This window comes from Silene latifolia, chromosome Y (assembly GCF_048544455.1).
Source record: "Silene latifolia isolate original U9 population chromosome Y, ASM4854445v1, whole genome shotgun sequence".
NCBI classification, from domain to species: Eukaryota; Viridiplantae; Streptophyta; class Magnoliopsida; order Caryophyllales; family Caryophyllaceae; genus Silene; species Silene latifolia.
This window is the reverse complement of record NC_133538.1, coordinates 426,575,530-426,595,663: the sequence shown is the minus strand read 5'-3', so window position 1 is coordinate 426,595,663 and position 20,134 is coordinate 426,575,530.

Here is a 20,134-nt window from a genome sequence, read left to right as displayed (position 1 = left end):
TGCAAAATTGAAATTGTTGCATTCCTTTGGATTCATTTAGAGTAGTAATTGAAACGGTGTAAATGATGGTGGATGGTGAAAAAAATGTGGTTGTGTCGTTTGAGAATTGAAATTTAGATATCAAATGTGAATTAAGATGTTTAATCTGTGTAAAGCCTGAACAAGGAACAACCTGATAATCTTTCTGCTCAGATTAGTATGCAGGTCTCTATTTATGAGTTATGACACCATTTTAACCAAAGTTAGTAGTATCGGCTTCTTTAGCCTCTTAAAGTATCAATTCCGCTGAGTGTCATTGAACTGATAGCACACAGTAGCTTGGAAGCTGCGGGTGTAGTATTGTAGTGTTACTTATTGTATTTTCATTCAGGGAAGCAAATGGGAGGATGTTTGGTTGTCTATGATTTCTGGTTGTGTGCTTGCATTCTTTATAACTTGACCATGGTCATGAAATTTACATTTGAATGAATTTAAACATGGTAATTGCTTTATGTTTGTTTAAAAATTATGTTTGGACATATGGATGAGAGCTATTTAATGGCAGCGACCAAATTCTCAAAAAACGAGTTGCCGTGATTACAGAAAGGCTTAGAATTTGGATAAGGTGAAATGCATGTAACATCTATAATACCTGACATTTTTTTTGACTTTGCATCAATGGCTTTATTCGCTACATCTAATATTCCATGGAAACAGTTGATGAAGTGACCACCTTTTTTAAGAAACAGTCGATGAATCTGCCAGTCTTGTGTAGAAACAATGTGTATTGACTCTCATTTGGGATTAATTTGAATTTGTAAATAGGTGAAAATGCTGCCTCTAGGAATTGTTTTTTATTGCATACAACCTTCTTACTTTTCGGAAATAGTTGATGTAGCTACCCATTTCCTTAGAAACGAGTGATGAAGTTATCACTTTCTATCTATATATTTTACACTTGCCTTTCAGAAAGTTTAAGGCTTGAATATGAGTATTTGAATTGTATAGATTTATATATCAAATCAAGTTCTGAGTGATGACCCAATTCCCATATCGCTGTAATGGTACCGCCTATTGTTTCTTTGTGCACCAAATGATTTGATAAGGGGCACAAATGACAATTGTATCACTAAGTAATTTGGAAGTCTCAGTTCCAGGATTTCAGCACTTTTTCAATTAGGTAATGCTAACTCAGTCTAATATCTTTCAAGTTGGAAGATTTGTTTGCCTCTAAAATGTTGATTTCTATATATCCTTAATCCTTTATGGTTCTATATAAAGGGTAATGGCCAGGTTACACTTTTGTCCTCAGAGTATGTTTAAGGGGTGATATTGAGGGGCAAGTGAAATATGTAGATTGACAGGAAATAGGCAATATGAATGAGAATGCAGCTATAGTCCAAGATATCCAGGAAAAGATCGACCGCATTGTGTCGGATGCGCCAAAGCTATTTCAGCGGTTAGATGTTGTCATGGCGTCAACCGCTATATTTGACTTGTTGTCTCAACACGGCACTGTTGCTCTCTCTTTATTCTACTTCTATTATTCCTGCTCTCTTGCTTCTCTCTTGCTTCTCTTCGTCTATCCTCCTCCTTCTTTCCTAGATCTGGTTAGTTTCTACTCTTTCATTCTCCATTTCTTCATCTTTAATCATCTCTCATCATTTTATTGCACACTCATCTCCTATTTTTTTCATCTACTGCTTTCGATCACTTAATTAGGGTTTTGATGTGTTTTCTGTTTGGGTACAGTTTTTAGATATTGTGTTTGTTGAAGCTGGTTGATTGATTACTTGAATCTGGATGTTCTCAAGCTTTCGGTGTCATTTCAATGGTGGATTTCAAAAGTTCCGGAAATTTCATTTATTATTGTTTGTTAGCATGAATTTATTGGCTTTACGATTCCATTTTTTAGGTGATCAGGTTCATCCAGTTGATGATTGATCAATTTTGATGTTGTCTTTGATCGTTATTTCAAATTGTGGTAGTTTGTATCGCTGGGTGATAGCATAAAGGGCCAGTTATCTTTTGACGAGGGGGAAATGGGCCGTTGTTGATTCTATGTTCGTAACCGAAATATATCATCAAAGTGTATTATTGCTGACTTCCTTGCTTATTTGTGTTAGACTCGGGCGTTGTTATTTTCTCTTACTACCTTAGTTATTTGTATTAGCATTTAGCAATTAATGGCTAGATAGGGTATAATTTCAGGAAGTGAATTGCCAGTAATGATAAATAGAGCAGGAGCTGGAGTGGCATAACATAAGAATAGAGTCTAACTGGCTATGGTTGGATACAAAGGTGTCAATTAGTTTTTATTGGGGGGTGATGTGTGGAGTGTCCATGAGATGGGGGTTGGTGTGCTAGACTGGGCTAGGGTGTGTTGTAATACTCCGTATTTATAAGTCTTGGGGTACTCTATCGAGTAGGCCTTACTCTGTCGAGTAAGGATAAGTTGCGAAATAAAATAGTTTCTGACCTGTTGGGTACTCGATCGAGTAGCTGGGGCACTCGATCGAGTAAGGGGGTACTCGATCGAGTACCTTGGGTACTCGATCGAGTGTCCGGTTTTACGGGGAGTTTTCTCGGGTTTTGTTAATTATGCGATTAAGGTATTTAAACATAGTCGTCATTGTTTTAAATCACTTTTACAAAACCTAAAACCATGTTTAAGAGAGAAAGCAACAAGTTCATCTTCCTAATCGCATTCTTAGCAATTCCGGAGTTGGGACGGTCGGTTCTTGTCGTTATTCGTGTCGTTGAGTTCCTTGCGTCGAGGGTAAGCTTTTAATATAATTTTTATAATGTTTTGTTAAGTTTGGTTAAACCCTAATTTAGAGATTGGGGTTTTGTGTGTAGTATGTGATGTGTAGCCTCTATGTGTTATATGATAGGAGGAGGGTTCGTAGAAGAGGCTTTTTGACTCAAATTTGTTGATACCGTCCGATCATTGTTGTGCTTTCAGTACGATTTCCTACTCGGTATTAGTCCCATAATGGGATATTGGTGATGTTTTGTATTTGGTTGTTTGATATAATGATTATCTTTGTGTTTGTGGTTGTGATTGTTGTTGATGGTTCTCGAGATGCGTTCTCGGTTGAGTGGGGTCACTTGCGGGAGTGACTTCACGCCTAGTTTCGCCCTTCGTGGAACCCGCCACGGAAGGGGATGTGCACATTAATGGACGGGGTTATCGCTCGGTATGATGAGCGGGGCTTAGGTGGGAACGGCTGCGGTCCCCCAGCGTGGCTGGCGGGTCCGGTGGACGATCGATGATTGAGATGATTGGAGTTGGGTTGGTTGTGTATGTGTGACGGTTAAAACATGCTTATCTTATTGTGACATGTATGTTAATTGTGTGATTAATCGACCCCGTTTAAATGTTTTAAAAACTGTGGTGATCCATTCGGGGTGGTGAGCGATTTAGCAAGCGGTATATCTTGGATACGCGTGGGATCTATTTGGGGATGGAGTCATCACATATCGTAGTCTTTAGTCTTTTGTGTGTGTTAGGACAGTTCCTTTCGGTTGGTTTATAGTTTGAGAACAGTTGTATTTTGCTTACAGTTGGTTTTGTAATGTAATCACTTAAACTTATTTAATAAAGTATGTTTCTTCATTGTCTTATGATTATCATGCCTCGGGTAACCGAGATGGTGGCATCCTTATACCTGAGTGGTCCTGGTAAGGCACTTGGAGTATGGGGGTGTTACAAATGGTATCAGAGCGACGATCCTGAAACCTGTAACCAATGAATCTAATGAATCTAGGGAGTCAATTAAAATGAACCCGGGGTAAAGGTTGTAGGAGCTAATGCAAAGACTTGGGAGACGTCCTAAAGTCGCGAACTCGCCCTACAATTTTGAACCGGTCACCATGGGATATGTGTCGGGATCGTTATGTGCTTATTGTGTGTTGTGTGTATCTATGTAGTAGTATGTTGTATGAATTGATGGATGCATGCATGTGGAGGATGGGGGATCTGAATTGAAAGATGATGATGACGTGAATTGTATGTTGGTTGATTGTAAAGCATGAAAGTATAAGGATTGATACATGTAATTTGGCATGTTATAATTATGTAAGGAAAAGTGTTTTGTCTATATATATATAAAGCGATGTGTAAGTATACATGTTGTTGTTGTCGTGTTGAGTAAAAGTACAGAAGGTTGGGAGTGTGAATTGCACATGTGCCGAGTGAATATGTTGAACGAATATGGTGGATAAATATGTGGTATGATGGATGAATTAGTGGAAAAAGATGAATCATCGTGGTAGTAACATGTGAATAGGGGACTTGATGTCATGTATTTGTGATTTTGTTTACGAAAAGTGATAGAATAAAAACATGTGGGTAAGTCATAATTGGCAAGTTAGATAAGCTATGTGCATGATGAATGTTGTTGCTTGGCTTTTGAAAATAGTAACATATGAGTATGAATACTGGTTTTATGAGTTTTGGACTGGTTTTGTTTGCTTGGTTGTTGTTTAAGCTGTTTGGAAGTAAAAATCAAATAGTTATGTCGTCTGATTACAGCAAAGTTGTCTTTAAACTGTTATAACTTGAGATTCATAAATGATTTTGATGTGATTCCAATTGGAGGTGATAGCTTGTCCTTTTACGATTCTAACGATAGGTCACACGCCCAAAACGACCAAGAAATGAGTGAGTTATGACTGTTTCTAAAGCTGGACAGTGCTGAGAATTGGGGTACTCGATCGAGTATCCTTGGTACTCGATCGAGTAAGGGGGCACTCTATCGAGTACGTTAGTTACTCGATCGAGTAGCCCTGGTGATTTGTTTTACGTGCTTCTGATCTTGACCTACTCGATCGAGTAAGTCCCTTACTCGATCGAGTGGCATGTACTCGATCTAGTGACCCCTGTTTTGGGTCATATGCTTATCTTTTGACTTCGTTGCATATTATGTTTAATTCAAAGTGGTTATTTTACTTCTTTATGCATTGTTTTACATGTATGTTGGTCTTGACGCGTAAGTTACCCAATCTTGTGGTGTAAAGAGTGGCACCTATGATGAGTATGAGTTCGGTGGGGAGGACATGATTTATATCTGTTGTGATTGGTAAGACTTAATTGAGGCATAGAGCATGTTGTGTGAGACGAGATGAGTGACATGATTGTATGTTGAGTAATGAAAATGTAAGTGAATGTGGGCAAGGCATGATGTAAGTTTAAGGAACGTGAGAATGAAAAGATTGAAAGAAAGGATGTGGATAGTAGCAACCTGAGATGTATAATAAATTATGGAGGGAGATGGTTAGAAATAGTGTTGAGTAAGAATATATGTAATGAAAGGTCGTTTTAGAGGAATTGAGAAGAGTGGTATATAGCGAACTTAATTGGACATGTCGCGACGTGGATTTTGAGATAGTGACTCGAGTTTGGAAATTTGTGTTATCGAGAGACGAAACTACGTGTGATTTCCTTGGGTAATTAACGGTATTAAATGAATTCGGATTTCTAGAGATGTACCAAGGGAGATGCAATTGTTTGAACATTAAACGTTGATTCTATGGATAGATTAGTGGCAAGTGTGAGTGATAGCATAATAAGAGAAGATCCATGGTAAGAAAGAGTGAGATGATGTCGGTAGAAGATAATGGAATTTGAGTTTTGGAGCAACGAAGGGGTAACTAGATTTCTAAAGAGTTAGCTAGAAGGAATAAGGAGTTGAACTATTAATGGTATTTTTGAGTATAACGAGAAAAGAAGGATAAAAGTAAGTTGAGAAAAGTTCACCGGAGTTATGTGACATAAAGTAAGGAATCGTCGAGATGTATGATACTATCAAGGGTAAGTAAGTTAATAGTTATACAGAAGTTTCAGGACAACATGATTAATCATGAGTTTCGAGGAATTAAGGGAGTATGAAGTTGGTGGAGTATTTGCACGATACGAGATTTTTGGTGGAGAGTTAGATGATGATACAATTAAGGATAGTATTGGGAAGAATGTTGAGGTAATTTTGTTAATGGATTGGATGTTCGTTATTTGGGATGTCAACCAAAGATAGGAAACAAATCGTGATGTTTAGAGATGAGTGTAAGAGGTTTGATGCCGGAGCGGTAGTGTTATGGTTTGTGACTAGTGGTTAAGGGTAATGGTATATTGGAAAGGTAACAATTCTAAAGAGGTTGATTTTGCGAGAGACCAGTTGGTAAGTCTGATTATGAAAGAGTATAAGATGTGGTTATATGAGGCGGTTGTTAGTAGTTGAGTATTAATGGTGTGGCTACATTTGACAGAGGGTGATGGATATGCGAAAGGGAGAATATGTTATGAGGTGTATACGAGTTAAGCTCGGGCGACAGGTAACCTATGTTGAGTGGTAACTTACGTGATCAGGATTGACTAGTTGGTTGTGATTACGGGTCTATGATATGTGTAAATGTTTGTGTGAGGTTCTGACCTCACAAGAAGTGGTATGGTGTGATAATTATAAAGTTGTTTTATGAATGTTCTGTAATATATAGGTTGGGCACGGTAATTTAATTGAATAATATCCAAAAAGGTAATAACTTGATTAATTTGACATGGCTAGTTATAATTTTATGTGTATTAATAACACATGTGTATTCCGTGAAATGGTAGAGATGATGTTCATGAGATGCTTATCTGTTTATCCATATAATATGTTGCGTGGTGATTTAATAAAGTGGATTTGAGTAAGTTTTCTTGTCCGAGAAGTTATGCTCGGTCGGTGTTTATGGGAATCGTATGCGTTGTGATGTCTATCGGTGTGGTTGTGGTGCCTCGGGTGGTGATCGGGCACGGTACATAATGTTGTGATGCGGGTATTTTCGCACTACGGTGTGGTTGTTGGTGGCGGTGTTGTGATCTTGTCACCGGTTGTGGTGGAGTAGGCGGGATGATTATGATTCGAGTTTCGAAAGTGCATACGATTATTCATAGTTTGTTGTTTTGTTTGATGTTGCTCCCTGCGAGTTTGATTTTAGAGAGATAGACAAGTTGTCTTGTTTATTGATGTTTTCTTTACCGAGTTAAGTTGGGAATGAGGGTATAGTATGATATGAAATAGAGTCGTATATGTTTTCGTTGTTGTCATGGTATATTGTTGTTCTATTGATGGGACACGGTTGTGAGAGGTTGTTACAGTAATTTTGATCTTGTTCTAGATAAGGCTTTAGTAGACATGGTAATGACAAGTGGTCCGTAGAACATGTGTGGTAATGATCCGAAAGTCTGCGGGTGGTTCATAATCTTTTGTTGGGACGGTGAGTGTAGGGTGTTGGGGGAGTTAGTGTCATATTAGGTTATGTATGAGTCTTGCGGTAATGAAGGAAAGAACGGGAGGATCTAGTGTGAGTGTACGTAACGAGTGTGGATCGTGAGTTATGCGTTTGGGAGATAGGTGCTTTATATAGAGAGGTATGTCATGTTGCGGTAATGTGGAAAAGTTGAAGTTTTGGGTTAAGATAAAGATTTGGAGGTATAAGTTAGATGGTGTGACGAATGAGTTGAGGTATGAGAAATGTTTATGTATGGGAGCCTTGGATATAGGAATGGTGAGTGTTGGGTTTATAGGCGGTTATCTATGACATGTGATGGTGATGAAAATAATGAGAAGATATAACTAAGGATATAGTGTTAGTGAGTTACGAGGACGTAACATTTATCTCAAGAGGAGTAGGATGCGATAAAAGAGAATTTGATGATTGTGCATGTCGTAGTATAATTCGAAGTGCATGTCGTAGTATAATTCGAAGTAGAGTTGTATATATTGTGGTTGATGTTGTTAAAAGGCCATGGCCGTGCTTGTAGTAGCGTGATGTTTAGGAGTGTGAGAATATTTCACTAGTGTTGACAGTTGAATGATGAGGTTATGAGTGTGAGTAAACTTCGAGGACGAAGTTCCTTTTAAGGGTGGTAGAATGTAACATTCCGTTTAATGTCTATGAGTGTCTTGATATTGGATTTGGTAGTGGATGATATATTATGGAGCTAGCAGCGTTAGTGGATGGTAGTTGGTAGTGTATGAAGTTAGTGTTGGGAGAGTTTATAATGTAGTTGATACGACATCGTGAGCGATATGTGGAGGTAGGAATAGTTGGTGGAGTTTGTGATAAGAGTTCATGGTTTTATGTTTTATAAGTTGGGGTGTTGTTTTGAGTTCTTGGTAGCTTTGTTGCGTCTTAACCGAGTTAGTATGTTTGTTTTCATGTATGGGTTGAACTTCGGGGACGAAGTTCCTTTTAAGGAGGGAAGACTGTAATACTCCGTATTTATAAGTCTTGGGGTACTCTATCGAGTAGGCCCTTACTCGTCGAGTAAGGATAAGTTGCGAAATAAATAGTTTCGACTGTTGGGTACTCGATCGAGTAGCCGGGGCACTCGATCGAGTAAGGGGGTACTCGATCGAGTACCTTGGGTACTCGATCGAGTGTCCGGTTTTACGGGGAGTTTTCTCGGGTTTTGTTAATTATGTGATTAAGGTATTTAAACATAGTCGTCATTGTTTTAAATCACTTTTACAAAACCTAAAACCTGTTTAAGAGAGAAAGCAACAGATTCATCTTCCTAATCGCATCCTTAGCAATTCCGGAGTTGAGACGGTCGGTTCTTGTCGTTATTCGTGTCGTTGAGTTCCTTGCGTCGAGGGTAAGCTTTTAATATAATTTTTATAATGTTTTGTTAAGTTTGGTTAAACCCTAATTTAGAGATTGGGGTTTTGTGTGTAGTATGTGATGTGTAGCCTCTATGTGTTATATGATAGGAGGAGGGTTCGTAGAAGAGGCTTTTTGACTCGTTGATGATCTGAAATCATTGTTGTGCTTTCCGGTAGGATTTCCTACTCAGATTATTAGTCCTATAATGGGATATTGGTGATGTCTTTGTATTTGGTTGTTTGATATGATGATTATCTTTGTGTTTGTGGTTGTGATTGTTGTTGATGGTTCTCAAGATGCGTTCTCGGCTGAGTGGGGTCACTTGCGGGAGTGACTTCACGCCCTAGTTTCGCCCTTCGTGGAACCCGCCACGGAAGGGGATGTGCACATTAATGGACGGGGTTATCGCTCGGTATGATGAGCGGGGCTTAGGTGGGAACGCCTGCGGTCCCCCAGCGTGGTCGGGTCCGGTGGACGATCGGTGATTGAGATGATTGGAGTTGGGTTGGTTGTGTATGTGTGACGATTAAGGCATGCTGCTTATCTTATTGTGACATGTATGTTAATTGTGTGATTAGTATTGACCCCGTTTAAATGTTTTAAAAACTGTGGTGATCCATTCGGGGTGGTGAGCGGTTGCAGCGGTATATCTTGGATACGCGTGGAATCTAGTGGGGATGGAGTCATCACATATCGAGTCTTTAGTCTTCCATTGTGTGTGTTAGGGACAGTTCCTTTCAGTTGGTTTATAGTTTGAGAACAGTTGTATTTTGCTTACAGTTGGTTTTGTAATGTAATCACTTAAACTTATTTAATAAAGTATGTTTCTTCATTGTCTTATGATTATCATGCCTCGGGTAACCGAGATGGTGGCATCCTTATACCTGAGTGGTCCTGGTAAGGCACTTGGAGTATGGGGGTGTTACATGTGTGGAGTGGGATGTGGTGATGTAAGAGAAGGCGTCAATTTCCAGTTTGACGGTTTCCTAAAATGAAAGGCTGATTGAAAGGTTCCTCCTTGGAAAATGTATCCGCTGGTGCTTTCTTATTGCTACTGAATGTACATTACTGTTTTAGTTATTCATTCATATCTTAATTTGCAGTTCTTGCTTTTTTTCTCCAGATCATATTGAATTGCTTTTATTGAGATTATTTTCGATCGATTTTATTCAATAGGCAAGGATTTATCCATCGTAATTCACTTAACCCTCTAGCCCTTATTGATTGACTCTATGAGAGTTTGATTTGTTTATATATTACTTCTGGGATTTTAATAGTAAAAATATTTATATTATTTGCTTAGGCTTTCTTCTGATTGCTGGTAGATGATGCTTATGATTGTCCGTACACGTTTGGCCAATTTGGGGCATCTAGTGTCAGGATTTTGTGAAACTATTAACCTAAATATGAGTTTAGTTCAATTTGAGGACACTCTTAAATTAGGGTCGCATTGCTTATTGTTTTTTTTTCTTTGGAACTGATGGCAGTGTTAATTTTATGGTCACAAGGCAGCCTTTTTATTACCCGTATAGTCGTACCTGATGGTTTAGAAGGAAATAGATGAGCTAAATACACTTTTATTATTTTCTGTACCAAAGCAATATCGATCTTGTTAAATGCAACTCTTTCAATAGGGATGATGTTATTAGCAAGAAGGAAGTAAAGCTGAGAGGTTAGCATATGCATTCTGCTATCTTGGTAACAGGTGCTCCCATCTCAAACATGGAACAGAGAACCAGATGTATGACAAAATGGCAAGGGATAGATCTGGATGAGAATGAAGAAGTTTTCCCAAAACACGGTAAAACTTCCCTGTTGCTGTCTCTTAATGATCTTTTTAATTGTAAAAGATGGTATTGTAACCCCTAATCTGAAGGTATTATCTTGAGGTGGTTGTATGTTGTGATTGTTTTTCTACTTCCCACTTTTTCCCTTTTCAGCAAGTATGTGACAATTCAGCCTCATATTTGCAGCCAACTAACCTGCCACTCCGAGCAAATGTTTTATATCTAAATCCTGAATATGCAGCACCAATATCATATCATTGTTGTCAATTATTGTTTTATCCTTTACATTCAGGGTTTGTTGGTCTGTCGGATGTATTTGTGGAGATTTTACTTGGGGCGGAATTGCTTTCGACGTTTTTATTCTCGAAGGTGAGCAAATTACCTATCCATTACCTTTCCTAATTGTTGTTGAGTTGTATATCCTTACTGTTTGTTCAGATTATTTGGCTTCTTCCTCTTTCTCATTTTGGCTTGTTTAGCTGACAAATAGAGTCGTGGAGGTGCCGCTGGGGCTGGTTTTGGTCAGCTTTTCGATTCTATAAGGTAGGCGATTTATATATACTAAAATGCAATAGTATTTCAGTGCTTAATAAGAAACAGCTGCAGATTAAAGACCTTCTTGTTCAGAGTTTACTTACTTTTATTCTTGTGCTGGTAGATGATGCTTTTATTTGCTTTTATTTGTCCGTTCATTTGCTCTCAACAGACAATCCACTCGCCCTGCCTCCCTGCCTAATTTTTTTCTTCAATCATGATTCTCATCTCATCTCATCTCATTTCTTCCTTGATTGACATTGTTTAACAACAACAACTAAACAAAGAACTCAACTTTAATCTTAGCAATGGCGGCCTCATTTCCAGAATAACAACAATAACAACAAGACACATCACACTTTCCCTGTTTCTTCCAAACCCAAACTTCGTCTTTTTTTATTAAAGGTATTAACTTTCTTGGTTTTTATTATCTGGGTAATTGTTGTCATTTATGTGCTTTGTTTTGATGTGTTCGTAAGATTTTTTTATTTGGGTTTTGTGGAATTGGTGATATCTGATTTGTAATGTATTGGGAATTTGGAAGTTTTTTTATGTCGCAACTCGGGTGGTTAAGATGGAGGTATTGTGGATAACCTTCCTAGATATCGGGTTTGAGTCCGAGTCTAAGTCCTGTCTCCTTATTGTATTAGCCTATAAGCCTAAAAACCTTCCCAATGAACAAATTTATGCTTAACACTAAGTTGGGAATTGGGAATTGGGAATTGGGAATTGGGAATTGGGAATTGGGAATTGGGAATTGGTTTGAGATTGTTTTTGTTTGAGCTTGAGTGATTAAGACGGAGGTACTGTGGTCGTTAGGTCTAGGGTTTATGCCACGTGCCCTTATTGTTTTATCCTATGAGCCCGAAAAATACTACACTGACTTAGCTAAGTTTGACACTAAATTGGAGATTTTCTAATTGGAAATTGGGGACTTTTTGAGCTATGGTGTTTTACTAAAGTGCTAAGTGGATCTTGGTGCATAGTTGGAATCGCAATAGCTATTTTGACGATTCAATTCTTGATTGATTGCAGTACTGTTGTTGGTATCAAATGAAAGGATGAAGTCATCATGATAGATTACACCAACTAATAGAATTGCTGAAGTTTTCTGCCAAAAAATGATTGAGGTAAGCTCGTATGCTTTATCTCAAAAAATGATGACATCTAACCTAAGGTATGAAGTGTTCAGTGACTTCAGAACTCCTTATAACTGTCAAATATTCTGAAACTGAAAGAATTTGATGTTGTTCAAGAAATTACATGCTCTTTTGTACAAAGTTATGATTTGATTCCACTTGAAAATTCCCGACCCGAATGAAAAATAGGTAACTTGACCTGTTGCCACATTCCTGTCATCTGCTCAAAAGTTATGTTTAATATATAGGAGGCACTAAAAAGCAGCAGTTGATTTCAACTGTGAACAGCATGAAATTTGGGACGAGGAAGAGGACAGCTTGTGGAAACCTTGATAGGTCTGAATCCATCCAGCATACAAAGGACCTTGGAGTTTTTGGAGTTTTTGGAGTTTGAAGGTATGTAGTCGATCACTTTTTAGAGTGAACATCATTATCGATACCTAAGATATTTTCATGGTTAACTGTTGACATATTAGCTTGTTTATAATTTACCTTTTCGTAGCGCCTTTCGTTGTAGATGTTGGTTCAAATGAGCAGATATGGAGGTCTGTGCATTACAAAGAGGATGGTCGCCAGCGATGCATGTGTCAGTACTAAGGTAGCGTAGGCTTAATTAACTTCATTGATGCTGATATTAGATGTTAGCTACAGATTGAACACGTATAATGTGAATTGAATTGTTACGGTTTAGTGTCTGGGTTTAAATTGATTGCAGTGTAATAGCTAAAAAAATGTGGTTTTTCCAAAAAAATCTCAGGGGTAGAGAGCTACATATCCCCCTTTAAACGTTTGATGCAATTCAGAAGGCTACCTTCAAATGCTTCCTAGGCTCGACTTTTATGGGTTGCATATGGAACTTCTCCTTGAAGAGTTTCGAGGTATGTCTAACTCTTTTACCTTCCAATGTTATTGATTCGGTGTAGCTTCTGAATGCACTGCACACCCCAAGCTATTGATGGCTTAGCTTAAGCTACGTGTAGGCACGGAAAATTTATTAAGTGCCGAATAAATAAAATAAATTAATTATTTTGAGTTAATACCAAATTTTAACTTAATTTAATTAATTTGTCCCGATTAAATGAAATGTGGGTCGATTCGTATTACAAAAGGAGTTATTCGGATCACTAAACCCAGAAAGAATCAAACTTGGGCCAAGGTTGCTAATAAACCCACAAATGGGCCTGTGACCACCAAAGTCCAACAAGGGGAATTGAAACTCTATAAATAGAGCTCTCCTCATTCATTCAAAGGGTTGGAAATTCATAATTGCAAAGGAGCTAGAGAGAACAAGGTACAAATTCCTACAAATCCTCTCTCTCACAAAATCATTGCAAGCGTCAACAAGCACATCAAATCGTGCCGCTGCGTTGAAGATTCAATCACAAGTTCAAACCTTCAAGAGAGATTCAAGTCATCGCGACCCTCTCAAGAAATCAAATTTACATCGCGCGTAGAGCAATTAAATTTGTCTACACGCGCATCCCTCACGTGTACCCCGTACACGTACGCCCTTACAAACATATTAGAATCAGAGGATACATTAGAGATTGTACACGTACTTTTGATATTTATTAATAAAATATAATTGTTTCCTTGTTTTGTATTTCAGTTATCGCAATACAAAATTTGCTGTTACAAATTTTGGTGAACCCGACGTGAAAATCTCTACCTCTCATCTCTCTCTTTGTTTTATTCAAGTCTACCAAAACAAGAAGATGTCTACTAAGCAAAGCATCTCCTCCAGTCCATCCAAGAAGACTTACGCAGATATCCCGCAGGTACCCCCATTTCTTGCTACCTCCCGCTACGCAGATCGGTTGGCATCTCCACAAGAGGAATGGCAAAGAAGGTCTGTCAATCTGCTGCTGCCGATCTCACGCCCGCACACGTCCCAACTAGGCCGCGCAAGTTCTCTGTCGCCTCCATAGCCGGCTTCCGCTACAGCGCTCGGCCGCCTCTTCTCCTTCACGCGAGGAGACTAGAAGTGTTAAGGTTGACAAGAAGGCTTCTCCATGCAGACCCAAAGCGTCGCCAAAGAAGAAAGAAACCTCAACTCCTAACGTTGCTTGATCATGGTGATAAGTGGCGATACTCTTGAGGATCGAATGCAGAAAATGAATGATCTCCTTGAAAAGATGATGAAGGAGAGTGAAGAAAAGAACAAGAAAATTGATGAGCTCCAAAAAGAGGTGGTGGCACTCCGTGACAGGAAGGCCGAGAGCGAGCATGGTGACACCGATAGGGATGTTGATAGCGATAGAGAAGTTGGCGAGGATAGGGAAAAGCCAAAGAATGAGATCAGCAACTTCATCGAAGAGAAGTGCAGGAGTTAATAGCCAAGACGATCAAGTGTCGGTTGGATGATAGCTCGACAAGTAGTGGACGCTACATCAAGCCTTACACTAAGAGGATTGACGGTCTGCGCATGCCATCGGCTATCGGCCTCCAAAATTTCAACGGTTCGACGGGAAGGGGAACCCAAAGCAACACATCGCCCACTTCGTCGAGACATGCAACAATGCTGGAACAGAAGGTGATCGTTTGGTGAAGCAGTTCGTTCGTTCGCTCAAAGGGATCGCGTTCGACTGGTACACAGATCTGGACTCTGAGTCAATTGACAGCTGGGGTCACATGGAAGATGAATTCCTCAACAGATTCTACAAAGACACAGGACGTGTCGTCAGCATGAGCGAATTGACAAAGACATCTCAATGGCAAGATGAGCCTGTCGTCGATTACATCAACAGGTGGCGTGCGCTGAGTCTGGAATGTAAGGATCGCTTAAGTGAAGCGTCAGCAGTTGAAATGTGCGTCAACGGGATGAAATGGGACATTCTTTACATCCTGAAAGGGATCATGCCAAAGAGCTTCCAAGACCGGCTACCCGCGCCCATGACATGGAGATCACAATCAAAGAACATGGTAGTGCTCGACCAAGTTCTTCTAAGGTGCCAAGTGAAAAGAAGGAGTTCAAGAAAACTGATAAGAACTCCAAATCGTCGACAAAGGAAACAATGGTCGTCGAAACCAAGCAAAGTGCACTGTCAAAATCTCGTCAAAGCCTAAGTATGAAAAGAAGAAAGAGTCATTCTCTTACAACTACCAACGAGACAAGCCTACATTGAAAGAGTTGCAGGCTAAGAAATACCCATTCCCAGATTTCGACATCCGGAATGCTCGATGACCTCTTAGAGAAGAAGGTTATACAATTGCCCGAGTCGAAGCGCCCTGAGCAAGCAAACAAGACAAACGATCCCCATTCGTCGTTATCACAGCTGGTGAGTCACCCTATTGAAAAGTGTATAACACTCAAGGAGAAGATCATGCAGCTCTCCAAGGAGGGGAAGATAATTCTTGACTTGGATGACACAAAGAACTACAAATCAAACTACGTAGTCTTGGAGCAACCTGACGAGCCAACTATACAACAAGGACAATGTGTGTATATGTTGCAGTTCGGGAGTTTTGAGCCTGTGGCATTACAGATCCAAGGGTCATTGTCGTCACTACCTCCAACGTCATTGGAAGAAATACTACCTCCTCAGGATAAGAACGAGGAAAAGAAGCATGAAGATGACGATGAGGGTTGGACTTTGGTTACGCGCAAGAAGTCAAAGAAACAAACAAGGCAGACAGCGCAACCTGTTCACCGTCGAAGAAAACAATCAAAGAAGACGAAACCTCGCAAGACGAAGGGAAAGAAAAAGTCCAAAATAGTTGTCAAACCACATGTCTTGCCAATTGATTTGCTGGAACAAGAACCACCAAGTCCCGTCACCTTAGAAGAATTCTTCCCGCGAGATTTCATGAACAAGGTTACTGCGTGCACCATCTCACCATCAAGGTGGCGACGATGAAAAGAAGAATGAGGAAAGGGGCCTAGATGATGCGGTATCACCACAACAGTCTCATTTCGAAAAAAAGAGAACGAAATAGTGGTCGCTCTCGATGCCCTTCCTACAAACATGGGGTGGAAACAAATCTTTCATCTACCTAAAGATAAGCGTAAGGCGATAATTCAAGGACTTGAGAAGCGAATTGTACGCAGCAAGATGAAGGAAAATGCGAGCCTCCCGAGCAATCAATCGGATGTGTCTCTGCAATGCAACTTTGAGTTTCTCGGATGAGGATTTACTTCTTGGATCCAAGCCTCACAACAGGCCACTTTATGTGTCGGGGTACATCCGGGGGCAAAAGGTCAAGCGCATCTTAATAGATGGAGGCTCAGGAGTCAATCTCATGCCAAAATCCACCATGAATGAATTAGGGATCACAATGGATGAACTCTCGAGTAGTCGAACAATGATTCATGGTTTCAACTTGAATGGGGAGCGTGCGGTTGGCATGATCCGTGTGAACCTTACCATGGGTGATCTTTCTTCCGACACATTGTTCCATGTCATGGATGGCAAGACATCGTTCAAACTATTCTTTGGGACGACTTGGAAGCACGAAAACGGAGTTGTCGCCTCAACCCTCCATCAATGCTTGAAATATTATCGTGGTGGCGAAAGGAAAATAGACGGAGACGCCAAACCTTTCTCTAAGGTCGACTCTTTCTTCGCCGATGCAAAATTCTTTGAAGAAAATGGTACTTCCGGTGAATTCATGCCAACCACCATCTCTTCAACAGAAAAGGAGGTAAGCGGGAAAAGAACATCATCAAAGAGGATGAAGTCGCAAGTCCTGCTAAAGAAAATGATGTTAAGAAAGATGTAGACAAGGTCAACAAAACAGCTACTCTTGTTGCGTCACCCAAGAAGCAAAGAGACGCAGAAAACTACACCACCGATACTACGCTACATCCCGAAGTCTCGCCGCAAAGATGGGGAGAGTCCTTTTGCAGAGTGTCTAACACCAAAGATAGAGCCTAAGGATAAAAAGTCAAGTCCGTTGTTCAAGCAGAATGGGTAGCCAAAGTCGTTACACCTCTACCAAGTTCATCTCAAACGAAGATTGTGAGACCTCCTCCGAATGGCTTTGTCTGTTCATCCAGTCAATCATCAAGTGAAGGAAACAAGGGGATATTTGATTCCAATGCTTACAAGCTACTTGCGAAGGCTGGATATGACTTTACAAATCCGACTCCTCTCGGCAAAGTCATAGAAGTTGAGCCGTACGGTCTTAACAAAGCGCAACATGAAGTGTTCAAGCAAGATGGGAGCTTCATGGTGACCAGGGCCGGCCTCGGATATGAGTCTCCTGCGCCTGTGAAGATTGGTGCTCGTAGAAAAGGGGCTCTGCATCTTCTCAAAGACATCACAAGAGAAGAGGTCGAAGAAAATGAAGAAGGAGAGGAAAAGATGCATCCATCTTCGATCTTCGATCGAATAAGTCCACCTGCAGAGAAGTGTCGTCCTTCTATATTTACAAGGTTAGGGAGACCAAATTCTTCAACCAAACACATTTCTGTCTTTGCTAGGCTTGGCAATCAAGGAGAAAGTAAGGTCAAAGTGTCAACACCTTCGTTGCGCATAAACAAAAAGGGCGCAATACATGAACGCTTGGGTGGTCCATCAAAAACAGTCTTCAGTCGACTAGGGACTCTCAAGAGGAATAGTGGTGAGGGTCGTCCTCTCTCAACTTTTGCAACACAAAATGAAGAAGAAGTAAGAGTAAGTGATGATTTGAGAAGCGTAATACCATCTCGCATGAAGCGTATGCAAGTAGTGGATATCATCCAGCATGAGCCACTCAAAGCAAGGAGGCGCGTACTAGTCCTCACAGGCCAGTCAAAAAATGTTGAGCCTATTCCTTCCTCTTCACGTCCCTCTGATGTAAAGAAGCCAAGAGATTTAGAAGTTACAACGTCATCATATCATATCACAAAGAGAAGAGATGCTGACGAGAATGAAGAAGTTGAGGCCGATGAGGCCCCGAAAACACTTGAAGACGGGGGGCAATCGATTGTAGATGAACTCAAGGAACTCAATTTGGGAACCATCAAGATCCTCGCCCCATTTATGTCAGTGCTTTGCTGACTAAGGAAGAAGAAGAGGAGTACTACAAGTTATTGGTCGAGTACAAAGATGTATTCGCCTGGAGCTATAAAGAGATGCCTGGACTCAGCCCAAAAATTGCAGTTCATCGTCTAGCAATCAAGAAAGGCACCAATCCCAAAAAGCAACCTCAACGTCGTTTCAGGCCGGAGCTTGTACCTGAAATTGAAAAGGAAGTCAATAAACTCATTGAAGCAGGTTTCATTCGAGAAGTCAAATATTCTACTTGGATAGCAAACATTGTCCCGACTTAAAGAAGAATGGACAATGCGCATATGTGTCGACTTCAGAGACCTTAATGATGCATGCCCGAAGGATGACTTCCTTTGCGATTCTGAGTTGATGATTGACGCAACCACTGGTCATGAAGCCCTCTCATTCATGGATTGTACTGCTGGTTACAATCAAATACATATGGCACCTGAAGATCAAGAAGCAACAGGTTTTCGAACCCCAAAAGGGATCTTCGCTACACACATGTCATGCCGTTTGGATTGAAGAATCTTTGGCGCTACGTACCAACGCGCAATGCAAAAGATCTTTGATGACATGCTGCATAAAATAATAGAGTGTTATGTTGATGACGTGGTTGTCAAATCAAAGAAAAGAGAAGACCATATCAAAGACCTTCGAACCGTCTTTGAAAGACTTAGAAAATGTCAACTCAAGATGAATCCACTCAAGTGTGCGTTCGGTGTCACATCTGGGAAGTTCTTGGGGTTTGTGGTTAGGCATAGAGGCATTGAAATTGACCAAACAAAAATTAAAGCCATCAACGAAATGCCGGAACCAAAGACGTTAAAAGAGTTGCGCGGATTGCAAGGACGTTTGGCATACATTCGAAGGTTCATATCTAACCTAGCTGGACGTTGCCAACCATTCAGCCATCTCATGAAAAAGGATGCTCCATTCCAATGGGATGAAAAATGCAAAAATGCTTTTGATAGCATCAAGAAGTACTTGGCGAGTGCACGCAGTCTTTGGGGCACCAATTCCGTGAAAGCCACTTGTCCTCTACATCGCAAAGACAAGAACGCTCACCTGGGGGCAATGTGTGCTCAAGAAATTGAAGACCGTAAAGAGAGAGCACTCTATTACTTGAGTAGTACCTTGGTTGGAGCCGAGTTGAATTACTTGCCCATAGAGAAGATATGTCTTGCTTTGGTGTTCGCCATCCAGAAGTTGAGACACTACATGCAGGCGCATACCATACACGTGGTCTCAAAAGCCGATCCAATCAAGTACATACTCTCAAGACCAGTCTTGTCTGGAAGACTTGCGAAATGGGCAATGTTACTTAAGCAATATGACTTGGTGTTCGTGCCTCAAAAAGGTCATTAAAGGCCAAGCTATCGCCGACTTCTTTGCGATCATCCGATTGCCAGCAGAGTGGGAAATTTCAGATGACCTCCCAGGAGAAGAAATTTTCTATGTGGACGTCCTACCTCCATGGCAAATGTACTTTGACGGTCTTGCAAGGAAGGACGGAGTGGAGCCGGAGTTGTATTCGTAACTCCACAAAATCATCTCATGCCATACTCCTTTACACTCACTCAGTTGTGCTCAAATAATATGGCAGAATACCAAGCTCTCATACTCGGCCTCCAAATGGCGATCGAAATAGGTGTTAGAGATATGGACATCTACGGCGACTAAGTGGTGGTCAACCAAGTCCTTGGTGAATATGAAGTAAAAAAGGAAGACTTGATTCCCTACCATCAACGGGCATTACAACTGTTGAATCAACTTGAGGACATCCATGTTGGTCATGTGCCAAGGAGTGCCAATAAGTTGGGCCGACGCGCTTGCTAATCTTGCAAAGCAACTTTGGCATCGGGGCGAGAAGAGTCTATGCAAGTCCCAGTCTGCAATCGTTGGGTAGTATCATTGCTTGAAGAAGAGGAAAATGTAGATACAACCAACATGATATGCGTCTACACAGTTGATGAAGATGACTGGCGTCAACCTATCATTGATTTTTTGGACCACCAAAAACTACCGATGATCCCAGGACACAAGGTAGAAATACGTCGACGAGCTCCAAAGT